Below are 23503 nucleotides of genomic sequence, written 5' to 3'. Positions count from 1 at the left end.
TGTGTAATTTGTTTCTGTAGGTCATAACTGAGTTTTCTTAGCAATACCTACTGCTAATATGCTGTGTGCTTAAGCCAATCAAATGATGTTAACCTCTAATTTTAGAGCTAATCCAGAAATATTTTTGCATTCCTTTCAGCAGCTATAATATGGCTTTAATATACTCTGTATGGTTCCTCTGATCTATCAAACATGGATCATGCATTTCTGACAATCCTCTTTGGACCCATGCTGTGATCATAAGTGCTAGTAGATTGCAGGACACTTTTGTGGCTATTTCCTGCAAAGCAGGACTGCTTTTTACAAATGCATTAAACATTAATACAGACAAATGTGAAGTTTTTTAGTGTAGAAGCTTTATTTGTCTGGACATGTATGTATTTTTTATTAATAATTTTTACCGTACCACACACTTCTCTCTAGAATTTGAGCTCTGAGAATGATTCCTTGGACTCAGTAAATGTTTCATTTAAGACCAAGGGAACAAATGAAAATCGCTCAGATTTACATTTCAGTGAAAACTCATAAGTAATGCATGAACTGTGTTTCAGAACTGACTTGTACAGGGCCTTAAGTACCTTGTAACACTCAGCACCTTTCATAGGGAAACTACAGAGAAGAGAAATTCTTTCCCCTTTTCCAAACTACAGAAAATCTGGAAGAATTGTGAGAGAGGCAACTATTGGTCATGAAAACTAAAAATGTTTATTTTTAATTATCAGAGAATGTCCTGATTTAGTTAGTTGTTACTGACTATGGGACATCACAGAAAATACTTCTATTTTTGATGTGCCAAAGTCATTGTTACTGTCAAGACTTTCAGTATGAGTTTAATATGAGTGGATAGGTCCATTGCCAAGAAACCTGCTGATGGGAACAGCCACACCAGCTCAAAGCTCTTATGAAAGCTTCTTTCTAAACACCCTCAGGTATTTTTCTTTGCTTTGTTAGGATTTGAGAATCTGACTCCAGTTTAAATTGATTGTTTTATCTGTCATGAAAATGGTTTTCCTATAAACCTACAATAATCCATTATCACTGTCTACTGCTATCCTAAATTTATTCCTTAAGCATGACTTGCTTTTATTATAAATAAACCCTTCCCATCATATACTACTACTACTACTACACATTTTTTTTGCATGTTAACATAATAGTATGTATCACAGCTGACCTTTATTATCTATATAATCCTGCTGAATAGGATAGGAACTTCAATACTTTTCATTCAAATATAACCTCTCTTGTATAACATGTACTAGGTTGCCAGTTTAAGTTCTTGTGTGCATAAATCTACTGCAAGGTTATAAAAACCTAGAAGAAATGCCAAACCATAATCAATGAACAATGTGTGTACATAGATGCAATAGGAAGAGGAGAGAAATTAAAGATTTCAATGACAACTCTAAGCGGCTACTGTTGACATTAGAAATGCAAGGATTAAAATGATGTCTGCACTGAAATGCTAACAAGTATGATGATTTAGACAGTGTGCCCTGTTTCTAATTATTATGCATAACTTGCATATAACATAAGTAGTTGTAACCTTTGTGTGAAGAGCAAAGTCAGGAAATGTTAATCCATGGGGAAGCCATCACTTCTCTCCAACTGCCATAGAGAAACTCTAGCTGAAATGATTGCTCTTGTTCTCCAGTTCAGGGGGAAAAGCATCCTTTTGATGGTTAAATACCCTCTTTTATGCTGTGTATGTATTAGTCAAATTGATTGCCATGGGAGTTCTCCAGACTTGTACAGCACTATCATTCAGCGCATCTACAAAGGGAGCTGGAGGAGGGAAAATGAGAAATGTTAGAAAAAAGATCATCTGACAACCTGGAAATAGCAATTTTATCAAAGCTGGCACAACTTCAGACTGGAGAAACAATATGCAGGTTATCTGGAAAGATAACCTGAATGGTGGGAAGGTCAGATTTTGAATTTAAGCTTCACTTGGAGTTCTCTCCTGCAGAGAGGCTAATCACATGTCTAAGGCCCTGTGCCACAGGGAGGGGCTGCTGGAGAAGGGTCTAGGGAATGCTTTTGGCAATGATTTGTCTAGAATGCTTATGCATATGTCCTGCCCTCTCAAGGTCTGTTCTGGCTACTTATTGAAAGATTCTACGGCAATGCTTTTGGCAATGATTTGTCTAGAATGTCCTGCCCTCTCAAGGTCTGTTCTGGCTACTTATTGAAAGATTCTATGGCAAGCACTTCTTGACACTTTAACATGATTTACAGGCAGAAGTTTCAGCTAAACTGCCATGAGTTTTGAGTGCTAGGACAGGAAATTATTAAGGAGAGAAAAAAACGTATGGCTGATTGAAAATTGCAAACAAACTTTTAAAGTAAGTAGACATCAGTCTGATCATAATCCTCAAAGTTGTGCTTTAGCTGCTCCCAGCTTCATGGTGACTTCACTGAGTATCTGTTTTTTGCTGATTTAGTCAGCTTCAAGTAGGTAACTACTTCTTGCCCTGATTTTCATATTTCTGCACAAGAACTTGTGATTTGTTTTCCTGCAGATCAATGCATACTGTTGCTATCACAATTGATTTTTACCATTGAATTTTTTTTCACTTGGATCCATCCAGAAGACTCCTGTTTTTGAGTATTGCACTGCTTTGGCTTCTCAGTCATCTTTCTCCAACACAAATAGAGAATGATAAAGAATGAAAAACTTAATTTATTAATTTCTGTGTTCTTCAGTAGTCTCTTGAGTATCTCATATATGTTAGGTATACACTCTTCAGTCCACGGGCTCTCTGCCATTGTACATTGCAAAGGTGTTAACACATAATGGTTTGAGTTGGAAAGCACCTTAAAAATCATCTTGTTCCACCTTCTCTACCCTAAGTACAGTTACACCAATCCTTTTAGCTAGTGGGAGAATATTAAAATTCCTTTTAACTTTTTATGCAAAAAAAAAAAAAATTGAAGCTATGGAGAGGTAACTTGATTTTCTGAAAACAAAATGTTAGGTGGTTCTGAAATCCTAGTTTCAAATTTGCATGTGTTCAATCATCCCACCCCCAATTTCCCAGTTTTGGGCTATGTTACATAATTCCAATGTTGTTCTGAGGAAAAATATATCTTGAGTTTGGGCTCAGATCATTCCCAACCTCTTACAGAAGAAGGAATAGTTTATATTTTTTAGAATAGCTTATGGCAATAACCTAGATCTTAGCAATAAACCTTATTTATATTCAGGAAGGCAAAATGTATACAGCAGCAATAACAGAGAAAAATCAATGGAAACATAAGTGAGTATCAAAGCTCTACAATACAGGTGCAAACACAGGAAAAACTGTCTCCCTTAGTCATATTAGATATGATCTGAGCAAACAAAGGTCCCTTGAGAACTAACCTCAACAACTATAGGTACTGGATCAAGGAAGTGAAAGCTTTGATTCCTGCACAGTTACTTGAGATTTGAGCCAGACATGGTGGCTACCAGGGCGAGCTAAATCTGCAGAATGGAAATGCTGAGCTCTGGGGAGAAAGTATGCTTGAGGAGAAGAAACTCTTTCATGGCTCAGCTTATTTAGAGTGCATCCTGTATTTTAAAAGCATATCAATAACTCAGGAAGTAATTCTGTAGCTGTACTAGCAAATATCAGTGCTGTGTCCTCAAACAGAACAGGCTGAAAATTAGATCTTTAAAATGCAGAAAAATAAACAAACATTGAAGAAATTCAGGATCTCGCAATTTTTCATCAGGTTTTATTCCTAGCAGTTACTTTGACACTTCATAAATTGTTTTTGAAAATTTATTTTAATTGTTTAATAATTATTTTCACTTGACACTTCCAGGTTAGGCTGTTATGATTTTTTTTTTCTTAAAACCATTTTATTATTTTTTCCCCATTAAATTGAACACTAACAAGTATGTTTAACATTTATATATACATTTTAAATCTAAAAACATGCAGATGGCTGTCATTTTTAAAAAAGTGCTCTTGAGATGGACTTGATATGTTAAATTTTAACTTGTAGTAAATTTTTACAGTTGAGTTATAAACCTCTGGGAAATGGTGGGGTGGGTTATCACAAAAATGCTAATACAGCCCTAACTCCAGCAGTGATGTTGTAATATATACATCATTAAGTTTCCATTGTCATGGAACACTTGGTGTACAGAATATTTACATTTATAGTACTATAGTGTATCTTACAGTGTCCCTTCAGGTAACAGCAAAATGATAGTTTCATGTAGAAAATTATGTGACATTATTCTTATATACCCATGCTGATTTAAGCTCAGCGAGGCTTAGGAGCAGGATTGTCATAATGCCTCCCTATACTAGTCTAGAAAGTATTCAGATCCTTTTAACTGTTAGTTTAGTAGTTCCTCAGAAAATGGTAATAATTCAGAGGACCTTTTATCCTTCTGGCTTCTACAGTAATTGTATCATACTGGGTAGGGCTTTTTTTGTTGTTTTTTTTTTTTTTTGTTAAAATAAATCTATTATTCGGAGTTTCTTTGTGTGAGGTTCAAATATGAAATACTTTCTTCAATGTGTTTTTGCTTCCTGTTTGTATATTTACCAATTTATCTGTGTAGGTTTTATATTAGGTGTCATTCAGCCTCAAATGCTCACAGATAATTGATTTTCATTCTAACCCTAGCAGGAAAAGTTGCAAGGGGGAAATTGTTATATTGTTTGGAAGGAGACAATTAGAATACACCCTTTTTCTGGACTTACTTTAAGAATGGCGAGGAAAACAGGAAAAAAAAGGGAAAGCCTTTGAAAGTATGACTGTGATCTTTTGTCACTGAGGATGAACATTAAGGAGCAGAGATCCATTGATGAGGGCAAAGAAAGACTCAAATTTAACAAAGTCAAAAAAGGGCAACAAAAGTTTGCATGAAGACGTTTGCAGCACTTGAGCCTGGTGAACTATTCTCTAGCACTTTAGGTTCACCTTGGCCAGCATGGCAACATTATTTCTGCTTTGCTTTATTGCCTGAAGACGAAGACACATTTATGTTTTTGAAAGTACAAGAGGATTTGCCTGAACAGAGTAAAAAGCAAATTCTATATAAGTTACTGAATGTCTTTCAGATATTTTTGAATGTAGAGAATAATTTTTGGGTCTGATTTTTGAGGGTTGGTGCCAGGACTGAACCTGCAAGACTGCCCAACAGGACATGTGTGCCTGTGCTGCTTGCATGATTCAAGTCAACAGACAAGCAGGAGTTATTCATACAACTCCCCATGTGAGGAAGCCTAGAAGATAAGGTGGCTGATGTGTATGTGTCAAACACCTACAGCCAGGTAGCCCTGGAGTCAGCCAAGGATTGCTGGTAAGAACAGGCTGTGAGAAAGGAGAGGGCAGCACTTGTCTGGGGCACACATATTTGTTCTGGCTCCTGGAGATGAGCATAGCACAGTATAGCACAGGTGTAGCAATGAGGCTGAGAAGCAAATACAGGCTGTAGGGTGGGTTCACCAGCAAAGACTCCCAAAGCTCTCTGAGCCATAGAAGAACAGACTGCACATGATAACTAATTTGCATAGAAAGTGAGAGAATTATCTCCAGGGCAGGGAAAACTTATCTGTGAAAAGGTACCCTCATGAATGCTCTCCAGGATTCTGGGCACCCTGCCAGCTTGATTGATGCTAGAGACAGGAGTGGTAATTTCCCTTTCTTTCTCTGTCTCTCTCTTCAATCCATCTCTCTCTCTCTCTCTACCCCCCTCTGCCTCTCACCCTACCCCTTTATCAAAAAAACTACTGCTTGGGCTTATACTAGGAAATAAGGGACTACCATACCAATTTCCATGCCAAGTGTATAATTTACTAATAAAATCCCATGTTCTTTTTTTTTTGGACCCTCTGACTTTTGTGTTTACGTTTGACCACAAGCATACATGAACCTTGAGTGCTCCTTTCCCCTTAAGGTTGCAATGGCCCACCATGTTGCTACATAAGTTATGAACACAAGGTATGAATGTTCTAGAATAAACACTGAAGTGTAACAGCCCAAATAAAGGTCCCATGTCTACTAGAAGGTAAATAACATCTTTTGTTCTCAAAATACATGTAGAAATGCAACAACAGATTGGGTCTAATGGTGAAGAAAGGGCCATGGTGAATCTTTTGCTCTGAAAATGCATTTGGGCTAAGACTTTTCTCAGAATATATCTGAAAAGTCATTTTGTAACATTCTAGGGCAATTAGTAATTTACAGGAGTTATGACTGTATCCCTGCAGAGCTTTGTTTGATCCAAAACACACAGCAGCTACCAAGTACTCTTCTGTAGAGTGCATGCAGCTATAAGAGAATGACATTTGAGTTAATTAATCTGTGGAAATACTGTTAGAGAGAAAGAGACTAATGTTGATGACTTGTCAGATTCTGCTTTCTGAAAATACTTTTGTGACAAAAGATACCAGCAAGAGGCATCAGTACCAGCACAGCACCTTGTTAATCTGTTCCGTTTTGTTTCTCTGCATTCGAAGAGCAAGCAGAAATTTTCTGTTGGAAAGAATCAGGACAACAAAATAGGAACAAAAATAAAGCTCCACCAAAGAAAAAAAGTACATTTTTTTTTTTTTCTGCACAGACTTCACGAAAATTGCTGCTGGTCTCTGTAGACTTCTCCACCTTTTTAAACCCTTAGCTCATGGCAACAGCCGTGGCATGTATAGGTATGTAATTGTTATTATGTTTATGGTTATGGATAGAAGTTTTCCACTTTAATGAGATTTTCTTTAAGTACTGTCATCCATGTCTTTATCCTTTTGAGGCACTAAACCTTGAGTTTGTTCCCTTAACTTTGCCCTGTCCTGGTGAGGGTGCTGGTGAGGATGTAGGACATGAAAAGCATGAACAACATTTCACTTAAGAGAATATAGGCTTTTACTGCTACTGGACCTACTCATGAGTATATTTGAAGTGTGTTTGGTGGGGCTGGGAGGTTATAGTCATTAGAATAATCTCAGAGCTCAAATCTTGCTTTGAGATGTGGAGGTTACCAGCCAGCTGTCAAAAATGACTGAATTAACTATCTAAACAAAAAATAGCTGAACTGAGAAATTACTTTAGTCTTCTTGCTCAGTCACTTATTTTATTGTGATTAAACTTTGTAATTTAGAAATACAGAATAAAATGGCATGTTTTACACGCATTTAAGTTGCATGATCCTCTGTGGCTACTAGCTTGCACCATGAATTTCGTACAGACTGTAATTCAATCAGGAACATTATGTTGGCAAACTTTTGCCATTTTAACAATTTTTGAAAAAAGTTTGATTTATTTAATCTCAAGGGCAGATGAGTATCTGGTCCTAAATGGGGAGAAAAGTGTTGAAATGCACAAATATGTGGAATTTCAAGAAGTTATCTAAATAGAAGAACTTGGACAAATTGACGAAGTGAGACTGTGAGTGTGAGAATACCTTTACATATTTAAATATTAGTCATGATAGTCTATTTTAGCTTATTTTTATGCTGTAGAACATGTACAGTTGCAGTATGTCCTGGGCATACACAGAGACTGTCTTTTGAGCTTTGGAAGAAAGGAAGTGGTCTTGGGCAGAGAAGAAGCATGACACACTCCAGTAGCTTCCCCTGTTTGGTCAAGGAGGTTCCCTAGATGTATTTTTTTTGGAAACACCTGCCCTTGTCCCATGATAAAATCAGTTGCTAGAAAGAACAAGAAAAAGGCCTGCAGAGTAAGAACACATTCAGAAAATATTAGGCATTAGATGGTTAAGAGATAATGAGAGAATCCAGATTCTGTAAACTGACCTTATGATCCCCACAAATGGGACCTGTGAGAACACTGGTTGTGACATTTGTCTGTGTTACTTACGATGGGAGGTAAACTTGTCAGCTGAAAGGGATAATTCCGAATGGTGGTGTTACATATTCAGGATCAATGAGCCTTGACTGAATATTTTTCTCTCTTTGTGTAATTAAAGATTCTGCCTATATCATGTAGGTTGATTTTATCCTCTGCATCTTTGCATTCAGATAGAAGAGAGATGGTTTTCTGCAGTGGAGTTAAAAGGATGAGTTGGCTCTGTAATGGGCTGTGAGGTTGCTAGGGCATTGCAAGTGAAGGCAGTTAATTATTTTAAAAGTTGGAACTGGTCAGAAGTTCATGCCTGGTGCTTTCTTCATAGTACTTACAGTATGCTCTTTGGTAAGGGCACTCCTGAATTCACTGGGTCCTTTGGAAGTTACCACCTTAAGAGTTTTGTCATTTTACATCTAATAAGTTGATTCTTTTTTTCCCTCATAAATGAAAGAAAACAAATCAAACAAAAACTTTGCATTTGAGACATAATTCAGTTCCTCTCCTCATTGCTTTCTACGTGGTCACTGATGTTTCTGTCTGTTTGGGTAGTGTCCACAGTGATACAGTCCACATTTTGTTTTTGTCTTTCCACCATTCTTCATCAAATATAATTTCCACCATTCTTCACCAAATATAAATATGCAGCAAGAGTTTTTGAGAAAACCTCAATTTTAATTGCTTTCATGGAACTTCTTTTCAGGCCTCTCTGTGTTAATTTCTCTTTCTAGAGAAATTTATTAAGGGGAGGAATAGGATGAGAATGTGTAGGTTCAGTTAGCACTGCCCAGTACATGTAAGGATCAGACAACTATTTTACTTAATTCTTCATATGACATCTATTAAACACAGTGATCTTATCAAAGTAATTAATTTGTATCATGTTAAAGCCAATTAGCATTCTAATTTGTGGGGGTTAGTCTGTGGGGTTTTTTTTGTGTGTTTTTTTGCTAGAAAAGTATATAGTAATAGTAATAGAGTTTGGAATAATTAGAAAACAGAAACAAATCTGAGCTGAAAAAAATGTCTTGAATATTTTGGTGTCAGAATTTTCTTTTCCCAAAGGCACTTAAGATCTGAAAGAACAAAGTAAACATCTGGTTGTGGTGAACTCATGCTCAGGAGCAATGACTTGAAATTTACTCATACTGTTGAAAATCAGTGGAAATTTGTGCTACACTCTACAGGTAAGAATTAATTATCATCACCATTTCTTAGAACATTTTGCAAGATGCTTAACATTTTCATGGAGTAACCTCCTGCATTTTAATATTCTGTTATCATCTTAGTGGATTTGGAAAAATGTTAATCCTAAAAAACAAACTAATCTCCCCAACAGGAGGGTAGAGACCTCCATAGGAAATAGATCCAACTTCATCTGCCATGCCTTTTCTGTTTATATCCCACTTTGCCTTTCACAACAAAGACAAAGTTGATACTTTTTACTAGTTTAGGAAGGTTATTTGCTATTCTGGAGACAACCTGAAATCTTTGGGATGACTTTTTAAGAAGCATAGTATTTGAGTATGAAAATTAAATGTGTACCTTCCTTCTTAAACAAATTCTTCTAAACTGCTTATTATGTCTCTGTCAACAAAATGCTTACATGTGAGCTCAACTCTGTGGCTCAAAGCAGAACTAGGATTATGTGGAGGCATTCTAAACGAAAGAGAAAGAACAGAGTTGTAACTTTTGTCAAAAATATTGTCAGGAAGTTATCTCAGGTTTGAAATGGAATGAGAGGGAGCAGGGAGAAAGAGGCATTTGTCACTGAATATTTATTACCCTAGTGAAAAGGTCAGTGACCCTTGGGATTGAGGATCCTGCTTCAAATTGTAGCCTTAGAGCAGGCTTGCAAGCCAAATTTTAAAACTGAGTTATTGTTTTATTTTTCTGCCACAAACTTTCCTGTGTTTCTTAAAATGTGATTGTAAAATTGTAGATGGATGAATTCCCAAATGTAGACTTTTCTTTACATATCACCTCAACCAGTTCCACAAGTGGCACTGTGGGTGGAATGCTCCGCCCTCCGCAGGGAATGACACTGCTGCTGAGAAATGAAGCATTTTCCCTGTGTATGGCAGGGTCATCTGGGATCTTCCTGCCTATTATCACTGAAGTGTTGTAGATACCATCTGGGTAGAATACCATGTAAAATTCCATTTCATCTATGCATCTGTGAGGCTCCCTTTCTGGGAAGTTTCCTAAGATCCCCCACACTACTGTTCCTGTTTCTTCCATTTCCGGCTGCCGCTTCATTGCAAAAGGCTTTCAATGTACCCCATTTTGAGCACTGTGAAGGCTAATATCAGGGAAGAGCATGGATTTTATACCCAGCAGCTGTATTCTCAGTTATTGTCATAGTAGAGGAATGTACAATACGTTTCTAAGTACTTCAGAGACAAAGCTGACCCCTTCTGGGATAACTTGCCGAAAGGTCTCTGCAGTGTCAGTTTGTCAGCACAGTTTTCTTTCTGAAACCTGTAATTGAGAATAGGGGGAAAAAGTATATTTTGCAGGAACTCCTATAGAAATGCAAGTACCAAACTGAAGGTAGCAGTGAGCAAGGTTGCAATTGCTAGTGGAAGATGGCTTGAGAATAAATTGATTTTAAACCCAGCAGTTTTATAGCTCCTCTCCTCAAGATAATAAAGACATGGTGCAGGTTACAAAAATTCTATCACAGTAATAAAAGCTTTATAAAAATATTTGAAAACATCTTATTTTTATAGACATATAGCTGTGTAAAATATAGTTCCAAATGAAACATATAATACCAGTTTGTATATAAGATTCAACTAACATTGCTGTCAATGCAATGCACATATCCCAGAAGATTCATATTTTGGATCCGTGCTTAGTTTTCATTAGGTCTAACTCCAAATTTCATATCCAGATGAGTAAATAGGCATTGTTTTGGAGTCCACAAGCATTTTATTTTTGTATATGTACAGAAAATAGTGTATTATGATCTCCCATTATTCCTGCATCAGAAATAATTTACTCCTGTGTTCTCTTTTGTCTTTGTTGATCAAGTGTTTGAAATTATTTTAATGCATAAAAAAATGCATGTAAAATGGAGTCCCCTATTACTCATATTTGCAGTTTACTGGGGATATAAGAAACTCAAATTTAAGTGTCCACTCTGGCCTTGCATCAAAATCCCAAACCTCTGTTTCTCACATTTTTAGCAATGGCTGTAACTGTGAATCTTCTGGTGTCTTTGGGATTGGGAGTGTATTTGTATCTCCACGATTATTATCTGAAATATTATCTCAGATTTTAAAAAAAATTGTCTTTTTCTAGCTCATCTTTGGAGGGTCAAATAGGGGAGAATGTCCTCTGTGATGAAAAAAGGAAACTGTTCTTCATCTTCAGTTAAGATTGAGTTTTTCTAAAATGCAGAAGTTGGTTAATATGCTACTAATGTAATGCTTGAAATTCTTGTTTGTCCACTTGCTTATTAACTTAATCAAGAACCTCCTGGTAGCAAAGTGTCAGCTGTGTTCTGCATATATCTCAGCACCCAACAAACCTGAGACTTCTTCATCATTCTTTGCCACACAATCTATTTTTACAAGCATTTTATATCCTCCCTGCCCAGAGGAGGGAAAGTCTAAAATTAGGCTCCTAAATTGCTAGGTAGGTAGGTAGGGATTTTCAAAATCTTGTAGTGACTCATAATCAATTCCTATTAAATTAATACAGATTTCTACATTTTTAATACAAGTGAGAACACTTTTGAAAACTGGGCAATAGGCCAAATAATAGCACATTGCTTATGGACACTTTTTTGGTAGAAGAAAGACTATTAGGAGCATAGCACATTATTAAATTATGAAAAGTAGGAAAAAATCTTTTATAAGAAATATAAGGTAAAACACCCTCTCCTATAGACCAGTATGTTCAGTGTCAATAGACATATCATATCAACAAATAGCTGTATATATTAAAATAAAATGGATTTTAATGGAAAATAGAGTACCACACTTTAACTTGCACCTTTGAAAAAAGTCTTGAATGCAGTTTTAATATAGCATTCAAAATCTCTTCATGGAATCAACTGAAAATATAGTATATCAATTCAGTAGTCAGTCATCTGACAGCCAAAGACTAAGGGAATTCTTGTTCGTTGGCCTTTTTATGTTTTTTTAAAAATGATTTTTTTGTAATACTTTCATGAAAGACTTATGAAAATACCATTTTTAATTCAGAAAAGAACATGTTCATCTGAATCCCATTTCATGCTGAGGTTGTTTAGTTGTAAGACAGAAGCAGACTACTAAGTTGCTCTACTTTAGTGTTACTATTTTGGTTTTCTTTACTCAAGGTGTTTTTCATGTTTCCTAATAAATGGAGCTTTCCCATGCTTTCTCAAGGGAATGGATGCTTTCTGTGCTTTGCTGATACTGTGGAAATGTAGATGGGAGCCACTTAGTAGGATTTTCCCATCATAAGTTTGTCACTCTGTTAGGTGAAGCAATGGCACTCCAAGTATTAGCAGTTGTGTACTTTGGAATCACTCTTCTGTTTATGTCTTGTCTGAGTTTTTTTCAAAAAGTGATCTTTTGTATCTATGTATTTATCTTAGAGTAGCCACTTAAGCAGAAAATTAGCAACTACTGCATGAAAATTATTTAGCTATAATTAATTCAGTATTTCAGAAACCCTTAACTTTGGTGGTCACGTGTTTTTTGTATTCTTCAACCCCCAGATTTTAGATGAGATTTGCACTTCCAGTTTTGCTTAGGTGCCCAATATTGTGTAACAGAAGCTATTCTTTATCCTTTCTATTGTATTTAGCTTATCTTTTCAGAATGCCATGACGGTCATGTTTACAGTTCAGTAGGCAGATGCTTTCTGGAGGTGACTGGGTATGTCTGAGCACAGATAATGAATTCAGGGAACTTTAATCCTTGGACTATTGCTTGAATTCTATATCAAGAGCACAGCTGCTGAAGCTGTATCTTTCATGCACAGTGAACCACGCTGAAGAACCCTTTGAATACGTTAATTCGTGTACAAGTGAATGCCTACACTGTAGTTACTTAGCAGAAGACCAAGGCTTGGTTTCATGTTTAATCACACTGAGAAATTGCAGGATTCCTTCAGTCACTTCCATCACTTCCAGAAAAACTTGTATTTTAGGGGAAGATGGGGGACATGCATATAAATACTAGGTTGATTTTACCTTCAGTCTGATGAAATGTGGGCAGATACTGCAGAACTCACCCTTAAAAACTGAAAAAACCTGTGTCGAAGTTTTTGTATAAAAATTGCAGAGGACAAATATCAGGAAGGAGCTCAGTTGACCTTGAAATGAAATTAGACTCTGAAAATTATCTACTCTCAAACAGCTGCTTGAATTCTGTCAAGAGCTTTGCTCTCACACCATTTTGCAGTGATGGGCATCAGCAGCACTGACCATTGTCAGAACTGATTGCAATTGCCCCTTGTTAACAGTCTCAGTAAAAAGAGAATGAATGTGCCTTAGGACCAGGTATCTCTTCTCTCCAAAGGTGGTTGTCTCAGTGGATACTGAAGAGCAATCATTTGTTGATTATGTGTATGCTATCTGATGTGAAGAGCAGAGTGCCTCAGGCTGCAGCTCCACCACATGGTAAGTCAGGCTTTTGTGTGGAGAGCAACAAATAAAAAATTGCTCAAATGCAAAGCACAGAAACAGTACAGCCTCACTCTGCTGTGTCAGCAGTTCTTGTCCAGTCATTTAGCCCCTGTCCTCCCACAGCAGGCATAGATCTGACATTAGAATTGTATTGCTTGCTGTGTGGGTGACTGGAGAAATGTGTAATTGTGTGCTCGCACTTGATCCAGACCACATTTGTTCCACCAGTGGGTCAGACAATGCATATATTAAGTAACAATGGATGTTGAACCATGACTTCAAACGTCTCAGACTCTTTCTCCAAAGCACTCAATTTAAAGTTTAGTAGGGTTTAATTTATATGAAATAGCAAAAGCTTTTTAGGATTTAGTAACTGACTGCTCTAGCTATATATTTCCTGTAGAGAAAAGTGATACAGTTGCAATTAAGAATTTTCGAAGAAAAATGAAATTTCAAGTGCTTCAATTTTTAGACTTTTTTCAACATCTTTATTGCTTACACCCTTCTGATTTCAAGGGAAATTTATTTTTCCAAAAGAAGGGGCAGGGTAAAGATTGAAATTAATGTCTCAGTTTTGAAATTTCCTTCTGGAAAAAAGAATGAAGGAAGCTAAGGAGGGGCACTAAAATTGAAAGACTCTTCTTTCCCTCTGTCTTGCAGAAAATGGGCCAAAAATCAAAGAAAAAGACCACCAACTTTCTGTTAAGAAAGTTTCTGAAAAAAAAAATATTCATGAGCTCTAATTCATGTGTCCTCTAATATGTTTCAAGAAGATGTAATTCTTTTGGTAATGCATATTTATTTAAGACCAGGAAGTCCTTAGCTCAAATCTATTCTGGATATGGTTTATCATGCCCATGAAGGAATTAAATGAATACCACAGTGGAGTTTGGGATGTATTACAGTAGTACCACTTCAGATATTGTATTAAATTCTACTGGAAAATTGCTCTTGCACTATTTACACATTTTTTAAGAAATCCAGACCAACAGCCCTTATCTCAAGGAAAATATTTTAGTGTATATAATCACTCCTTGCATAAGAAGCTGTTGTTTCTCAACATAGAAAATGAGCTTCTTGATTACTTCTTGATTCTTCAGCACAAAAGCACCTTCGGGATATGACTGCTAGTGCTGTGCTATTTTCTTTAGTAGTTTAAAGACCAGCCTTTGTTCCTATAAGAGATGATAAATGAAGTAAAACCAAACCAACAAATCAGATTTAACTATATTTACACTGTTAGACTTTTAGGCATTTCCTGTGAGGGGTAGATGTTGAAATGTAGGGGTAGATGTTGAAACCACTGGAGCTGGAATTTTCATTTCTCATCCTTGCTCTGATTTCCTTTCTTCAGACAGACCCAGTATCTTCAAAAACAGGGCTACAAAATTATTTGCTATCAGGACAGATATGATTAATACATACTATAGCAAAAGTCTACTAGGATACTAATATGTATCCTATGTTATAAAGTATAATAATCGTATGAAAAAGTTATTGCTCTCCCATTTTGATTTAAAAAGTGAAAAGTATGTGGTGATACTTGAAAGACTGGTGCAATGCAGCATACAATATGAAGCACAACCTTATTCAGATTTAATACACAATACCAGCCTTCTTCAAGACTGTGTTGATGTAACAGGCCAATTAATTTTATAAAATGATACATCATTTGTAAAGTGAGATACTTAGGGTGAGGTAATTGTGTCAATGGAAAGATTGCAATTTCAAGGAGCCATGCCCAAATGCTGTTTCAGCATATCACTAATTAGCACACTACTTCAGACGGTCCCAGATTAATATCTTCTGCTGTGTGTACTGTATATAGCTAGTAATCATGATTGATTACTGAACAGAGTTGTTGTGAACCACTGAAAACATATGATAAACTTGCTGGAACAGGATGGAGAATTTTTCTGTTCATATTCTGTTAGCAGTAAAATATTGAGAAGTGTGGTCTGGAGTTAGGGCAGATTTTAGTGATTAGCAGACCTTGATTAGGAGCTGTAGAATTTTCTTTGGTTGTTTTGTTTCCTTTTTGATATTAAGATGTGACCTTTCAAACTTGCACATAAAAAAGCAGTAAGAACCACATGTGTACAGACCAATAGGAAATGGTCAAGACATTAGGGCATTCCCTGCAAATGATGGTACATGAATTAATCTCAATTCATTCTAATTGCAGACTTCAGTCATCTGAGTGCCTTTACTGCCACACGCTGTTTCCAGGGATATATTTCCCTTGTTGGGGCTGCTCCATTTTGAATAACTAATCAAACTTCCATTGAACAAGTACTTGAACATCAATCTATTGCATCTGAAAGGGCTCTAATCTCTGTCACACAAACAAACTCAGGCTGCTTCTTGATGTGGTTAAATGAATTTTTAATTTTATAAAGTCGAACAGATCCAAGAAATTATTTGAGAGATCTATGTCAAAGTAGCTAATGACCTATTTGGCCAAGGTACTAACCTCATGTGGGGAGCCCTATCTGAAATCCCTACTCTGAAAAGGGTATACAAGAGACCTGCAGCCAGGCAAGGATGGCCAAGCCTTTTAGCCACTTGCTATTTTAGAGCTGGACTTCCCAAGAAGCAACTCCTTCTGGGGAAAAAAGCAGCATAACATGATTAACAATGTTCAAGGTTTTAGAACCCACTGTAAAACTTAGTAACTCCAAACCATTTTTCCTTTTCTCACCCAGCCGAAGCCAAATGAAAATATTTTCACAGGGATCTTCCTTTACAGTCTAATTAATATTTCAGGGGTTTTTATAGCTTTCTACCAATTTTAAAATAATAATATCAATAAAAACCCCATGTACAACAAAAATGCAGCCATGACCTCATTTTATATATTAGTGCATATTAACAATTGCTCATGTGCTAAATTTTTCCATGAGCTCTGAGATACCAAGTAAAAATATGCCAAGGAATATTGGTATTTCTTATACTTGTAACACTTACCGTGAACTCTCACAGAGGGCAAACAGAACTTGGCCCTAACTGTTTGCCTATATATAATTGCAATAGATTTTAGCAACTCTTTTGTCCTTCTCTGCAGTACCTGTGTGGTAATAAGACCCATGAGGGATGCATAAATTAGCTTGTACAACATTATGGTATTCTAATGTTGAAATATACAATTTTTACCCTCTCTGCTGTTCTATGAAGCGGGAAACATCTAAATGTTCTTGTCACATATGTCTGGGTGGTTCTACTGTGCTTTATGCAACAATCAGGCTGGTTTCTTCAGTGCCTTGCTGAGGGGGGTGAACACACTGGGACGTGACAGAATAATGAATAAGTCACGGGGTATGAGATTGCTATATTGGTGAGTTGATTCCAGCATCACCCACCCTCTTCCTTCTGCCTTAGTGAGAGAGCAGGTTTTCTTCCCTTGTGAAACAAAACCTGTTCGTTTGGCTTGTCCATCCTGAAGAATAATTAGAAATGTACTGGAATATATTCAGTAATTAACCTCCAATGATAAAGTGTCAGCTTCAGGGAGAATCTACTCACTATGTATAGCATTTGGAGAGAGTGTAAAAATTATGCTCAAATAGTAAGGATGCATCAGCAAGGAAAGACAAAAAAAAGCAAGATAAAATTCAAGATAAGTGGAGATTCCAGTATGAACAGGATACTCCATATTTGCCTCTGACTTCTGTTTTGGTCATGGAACATTGCTTCATTGGAGGCTCTAAGGGATGGAATATTACCATTCACCCAATGACACTGTGCTTGTTCCTGCATTGTTTTCCCTCTCTTTGAAGACACTTGGAGATCCTTAGTAGAAACAGTCCAAGAAAGAGACATGGAAACGTGGACACAATGGAAAATGTGAGATGCAGAGGGTAGGCCTACACCTCTTCTGTTGTGAGATTAGTCTAGGACATCAGTATTCTAGGAAAAAAACATTCTGTGGAGCCTCATGACCACATAATAGCTTGTTTGAGATGGGAGTTGGAGAAAGAGAGTAGGGATTGGGAAAGGACAGAAGAAAGGAGTGTGCAGGCTTAAGAAAAGCTCCAAAAATGGTCAAGGACTCATGGAGATTTGAAGGAAAGGCAAAGACATTCACAGCACACTGTAAGCCAATTCACAGGAAAGCTCCAAGCTGCCTAAGTGCTAGGAAAGCTAGGGCAAAATCCTTGTGCCAAACATGCTTAACTGCAGCACATAAGGCAATGTGGCATTGTGATGGGCTGTCATGAGACAACTTGCCCACATATAGCAGGATAGAAGGCTGCTTAGCCTGCTGCATAAAATTTCATTTTCTTCATTTTATGAGATGTCCTCTTATTGTTTGGTTTGATTTTCATTTTTTAAAATTTAATTCCCTCACATTCACCACTCCTGAAACAGTTTCTTCCCTGATATTGACAAGTATGTAGAAAACACATTATGCATGCAAAGGAATACAGCTGACATTAAACTTTCAACAAGGAAAACTGTTCCACTTCAATACTCTAAACCTTATTATGTAGCAGACCAGCTACTTCACCTCCATGGGAACAAACTGTGTAGTAGCTACTCCTCCTAGACAAAAGGCTAACATAATTTGATATGGATCTCTTATTTGTTATTTAATCAAATATAGGAATACGTGGCAATGTTGCAATAAATTAAGAGCACTTCTCTTGAAATGTGCAAACTGAGTGCTCTATTTTGCACAATAATGTAGCAAATTTCTTAAGGTGTAAAAATGTGGATTTTTTTGTTTTTTTGAAAACTACATGATGCCTTATGTAATTTCCATACTTTCAGGGAGCAAGATTAAGAGTTTTTATTTTCTAAGTGAAAAAATCACACAAAAGAAGGGTAAAACCTCATAAGGCAATGATTGTCAATGAATAGCTATAGACACCTGAGTGAAAGGGTGATGGGAGAGTGGAGGCCAAAATCCTAGCTGGTGAATGAGATGCTGCCTTGAAATAATTCACGTACCAGATAGCAGCCTCAGCTATGAAATTAGTAAATAAATTGTGAGGGACAGATGGAATTAAGAAATTCAGCAGGTGCCTATAAAGGGTCTGGCAGTGCTCCAATAATTTGTTGACTTCTAAGGGAGATGCACGTGGGTCTTAGTGGGAGAAAGATTTCATCCTAGGATCATTAATCTTTGATTTATCCATCAAAATGTTATCTGGTCCTGATGTACTTGCTTTTTTAAAACAGATCTGGGAAAAATTTTACTTCAAAATCAAACCAGAAAGTGCTTCCCACACCTCACCCTCCTTGTCCAAAAAAAGTCTGTAGACAGTTCAGCAGTCAGACTGGATATTGGAAAGGTAGTTTAGACATGGGGATAGCCAAGGAAAAATCATAGCCTGACAATGTGAGAAAATGACAAAATAATTAATAGCTAGGGGAAGGGTCTGACAACAGTAGAAAGCAATCTGGAGATAGCTATAAGTCTAATGCTTCATTGCCTCTTGCTTATTAAAGACCATTCTGTGGCTGTATAAGTAGTAGTATAAGTTGTAAACTATTTTAAAATAATTTTTGCCTTTTTAAAGTCAGGTTATGGGAAATACATGCGCTCAATAATTATGTATAACAGATGTAAAATGAGTGCTTATTTTATCCAAAGTGAGAAAAGCTGATATTTCACTGAGTATCTCTAGTTAACAGATAATGTCAATAGAATAGGATGTTATCACAGGATAATGTTCTCCTGCTGCTTGATAAGTGCTGAGTCGAAAGTACAATGTTTATTTTCAAGGCAGGGGACATTGATCCTGTGACAACTTTCTATTTCAGTGACATTCTTGCTATTACATTAGATTGATGCACTTATGACCATTTTGTTTAATGGATATTAGTTTTGTAAAGTGACAGCTACTTGTTGTGTGACTATTCAATATGCTACCTACAGTCTGATTGGCTTCAAGGAAAGAACTTGACTGATAAGTGTAAAGGGTACAGACTTTTATTTTAAAAAGGGGGACTCTGAACCCATGAATGAGGGGCTTAATTTTTTTTTTCTTAATATCTGCTATAGAATAGATGGTTTACTTTGCAGAATTGCATTTTGATATAATGCCCAACAACAGTAATTTTGCATTGAAAAAAGAAATAAAGTAAGAATGAACATTGCTTTGGAAAACCTGATCCACTGAATGTTTGAGCATTTCAGCTGGGAGCTTTTCCCAGGTAAAAACTGGTAATTTGTTCTTTAGAGAAAAAACAAATAACAAAAATGCTTTCAGTACTGGAATTACTATTTTACTACTTTAGAGTAACTATGTAACACATTAAAACCAGACAGCAGATGAATTCCCAAGAGTAAAACAACCTTTTACTCTAAAACACTTTCACCGCAAGTCATGGAGTAAAGTTCTAGTGTGCGCTCTCTCTCCTTTTTACATTCGTGAATATTTTAGCATCATTACCAAAGTTGAACTTAAAATTTTTGTACTTTTTTTCACCTTGTAGGATAAGGGAAAAGGAGATTTTTTTGCTACACTGATTTTCAGGCCTAAGAAGATGTTTCATACAAACCAGGTTGTTTTTCATGGCTGAAAGACAAAGTTAAGTGAACAAACATCATTTATTCTTCAGAAAAACTCCCAAACCAACCTTATTTGAGTAGCAGCTAAGGAAAGCCCTACTTAACTTTTCAAAATTGGCATTGCTTTCATGCGAGCAGCAGGGAAAACAAGAGGAAGTAGTAGAAGAGTTTAAAAGAATTCGATCAATATTCTCATTGGGGAAAAATGCTGTTCTGCAAATGTAATATCAACCATGTCCAGCACTAGTCCTATTGATTTTAATGAGTCAAAGTGCTTTATTACACTGAAAGTCACAAGGAATGTGACCTGGATGATCTAGTGGTAAAGTAGAGGACTTAATTATTTCTATTTCCTTGTCAGTGCAGTAATTTTACACTGCACATTTAGGATAATGTGGGAGGCATAGTGCATGCATTTGTACATGTGTGGGAGAAAACTAAGGAAAAGTAATTACTTGAAGCCCCCTCACATGCAGTCAGGAAGCAGAACATTACTGTACATTTTATTAAATGACATAATTTAAAAAACCATTCTGAAAATTTTAAGAGAGCTCAGTTTAGAGGGGCACTGTAATAAGCAAATTTTGAACTACAGATGTAGTTTGGATAGATCCCAATACAATCTTTAATGGCAGTCAAAAACCCTCAAACCATGTAAGAATGTGCTTGGTGATTTTTCTTTCAATCCAGATCAGATATTGGAAAAAGACTTTCTCACACCAGCATTTATACTTGCTTTTTTTCCTTGGAATCTATAAAATTATACAGAAAACACTCTGAAATTTGAAAAAAGACAGAGTTTGGTGTAAGAGAGAGATGAAGGCTGGCTCAAGTAATGTTCATACATAAACCATTGTCGCAGACATCTCCTTGTGAAAATCTTTTCTTAGGATTTTCTCTCTTCTGAGAAGCTGAGGCCTCAGAAACAAAATACAAACAATGGTTATCTGCTGCTGTGGAATGCATCAGGTGTGTCTGTGATTGGGCCATTATGAATGTTTACAATTAATGGCCAACCACAGACCAGATAGCTTGGACTCTCTGTCCGAGCCAGCTGCCTTTGTTATCATTCTTTTCTATTCTATTCTTAGCTAGCCTTCTGAGAGACGAAACCTTTCCTTCTATTTCTTTTTAGTTTAGTTATAATGTAATATATATATCGTAAAATCAAGTCTTCTGAACATGGAGTCAACATTCTCATCTCTTGCCTCATCCAAGAACCCCTGTGAACACTGTCACAAACCACAAGCCAAACTTTCTTCTGATGAAAGTTATTTTTTATTTACAGCGATTAAGCCTATGTTGGTATAATTTTTTTTCTCTTAGATGATCCCTTCTCTCAGGTGTCTGTTATCTTTCATAGCCGTAGGAAGTCCACCATTTCCTTTCAATGAGAAAGACATGTCAAGGACTGGACAATGGTTATTGAGAGTTATTTTACACACTTCTGAACTTCTGAAAAATCTTAAAAAAGACTTTTGAAAATCTTAAAAAAGGACATTATCTGGATTTTAATACTTGTAGGGAGCCAGAGGATTATTTTAACTCTCAAATATTGCCATATATGCAGTAAGAATCATGTTAAGATGATCTCAGGTGACAGGTAGGTGTGTCAAGGTCTGAAGAAATTACAACTATGGGATAAAAGTCCTAAAAATTTGACTTTTTAACTGGTAAGATAATATTTTTTAGTGAAATGAGAAATTATTCTTAGCCTGCTGATGATACCGATGTGCATTGAAGTCTGACAGAAAGGAACAGAGATATAAGGAAAAGCCTTGGTCTTGAGCATTTAATCACTTACATTTCTTTATAGTTTTAGATCTCATCAGTTTTCCTCAGTGCCACAGGGAAGCTCGGTGAATGGAGACACAGCTTTTCAAGGCCATATTTTCATGTCCTAGGAGTAAATGGAGGGCTCAGTGAGACAGAAGTGTTTGGCTGGATCTGCTTTTAAGCTGTTACAGGGTTTCTGGAGAGAGAGGGAGATGGTGTTTTCTAAGATTTATGCAGGAAATAATTTCTGCAATATTTCTCATGAAGGAAGCAGGCCCTGTCTGTAGTAGAACAAAGAAATCAAATTACTGTAAGAAAAATCTGTAACTGCCCAGTCCTGACTGCTGCTGGGACAGGCTGATTGCCCCAAGACCCAGAAAATACTTCATCTGTGAAATGGAGAACAAAGTTTACATATAGGTAAAAAAACAGTGTCCCCTGATCATGATGGTTAGGAACTGGAGCTCTTTCCATCCATTTCACATCCTTGGAATAAAAGTGCCTGTTGAAAGCAAAGCCAAGTCATTAGTGCCTATGACCATCCTGATTCCAGCTGAGTTGCACTACTCTTGGAACAAATTCTGAACTTGTTAGAAAATAGAAGAGAAAAACCAGAAGAAAATTATTGGACCCTCATTCTCACTGTGGAAAAAAAAGAGTGTGGTAAGGAAGACTTTTAGCAAAAATAATGTGTGAGAGATAGTTGAACCTGAGCAGAGCTGTGGAATCTTAGACAATGAAATAAAGAATAAAGAACTGTCTGTCTAAGAAACAGTTTGCTTATCAGAAAGATGAATTAATTTACTACTGACAAAAATGACAAATCAATCTAACAAGATACCTGTCAAAACTATCTCTTTGTTCACTTTCTTATCTAGAATATGTGCCATAAACCTATAGATAAAAAGAAAGACTTAAGAGAGTAGTTGGAAATTAGCCTGATTTGTACCCACATGCTTTCATTTGCGTCCACTGCTATCAAATGATTGACAGCATAACATAAATCAAATTTTTTTTTGCTTATTAATATGATATGAACTGCAAAAAGATTAAAGTCTCATTTACATAACCTGAGATGAAAAGAGGTGAAATATTGTAATTATCTTTTCAAGCTAAATTTGCACTGCCATTTAAAATTAACCTATGCAAATGACAGGTTAAACCCCAGGAAATCTCTGGCTCTGTTTGAAAAAAGTACAATCAATTTCCAATCATGAGTATGTCTTTATGCTAGCCCTTCAATTAGTCACTTGAATCCATAAATATATGTCAAAATAATGTAAATTTTTTTTACCTTGTTTTGTTTTTGGCTTTTAGCCCCTCAAAAGATACTAGGTTTTAAAGTCTGTATCCTTACTTGCATTGAGTAGCAGTTACATGAATTATCTGTAGGGTAATGGGATGTGTTGCTTAGCCCAAGTGAGGATAGTTGAGCATAACTATGTCCATGGGTAAGCTGAGGGTCTGTATTTCCATAGTTTATAGGTGTATGGGATGACTTTGGTAAGATTTGCATGAGCAACAGTTTTTAAAAGGATCCCGGTCCTGTTGCAAATCTAAGAAGGAAGAAAACATATTTGGCTTTTTGTCAGCAGAATTACAAGTTCAAGAACATATCAGCTAGGGACCTCCATTACACCTTGGTTTATACATAGACCAAAAATATTTTCAAATAAAGAGAAGAGAGCTTACATTTCCATCTAATTCCAATCTGGCATGGGAAGAATTTGGATACAGATGCAGACACAAATAATTTTCCTTAGTAAACTGACATGTTTCAT

General features: G+C 36.4%; 1 long non-coding RNA gene across 2 annotated transcripts in view; it reads left to right on the top strand.

Annotated features, from left to right (window-relative positions):
- LOC143693981 (uncharacterized) overlaps positions 1–23503 on the top strand; it is a 219823-nt gene that overhangs the window by 11701 nt on the left and 184619 nt on the right. The gene's annotated exons all lie outside the window — the stretch shown is intronic.

Source organism: Agelaius phoeniceus, chromosome 4, assembly GCF_051311805.1.
Source record: "Agelaius phoeniceus isolate bAgePho1 chromosome 4, bAgePho1.hap1, whole genome shotgun sequence".
Taxonomy (NCBI): domain Eukaryota; kingdom Metazoa; phylum Chordata; class Aves; order Passeriformes; family Icteridae; genus Agelaius; species Agelaius phoeniceus.
This window is presented reverse-complemented; position numbering and strand designations above follow the sequence as displayed.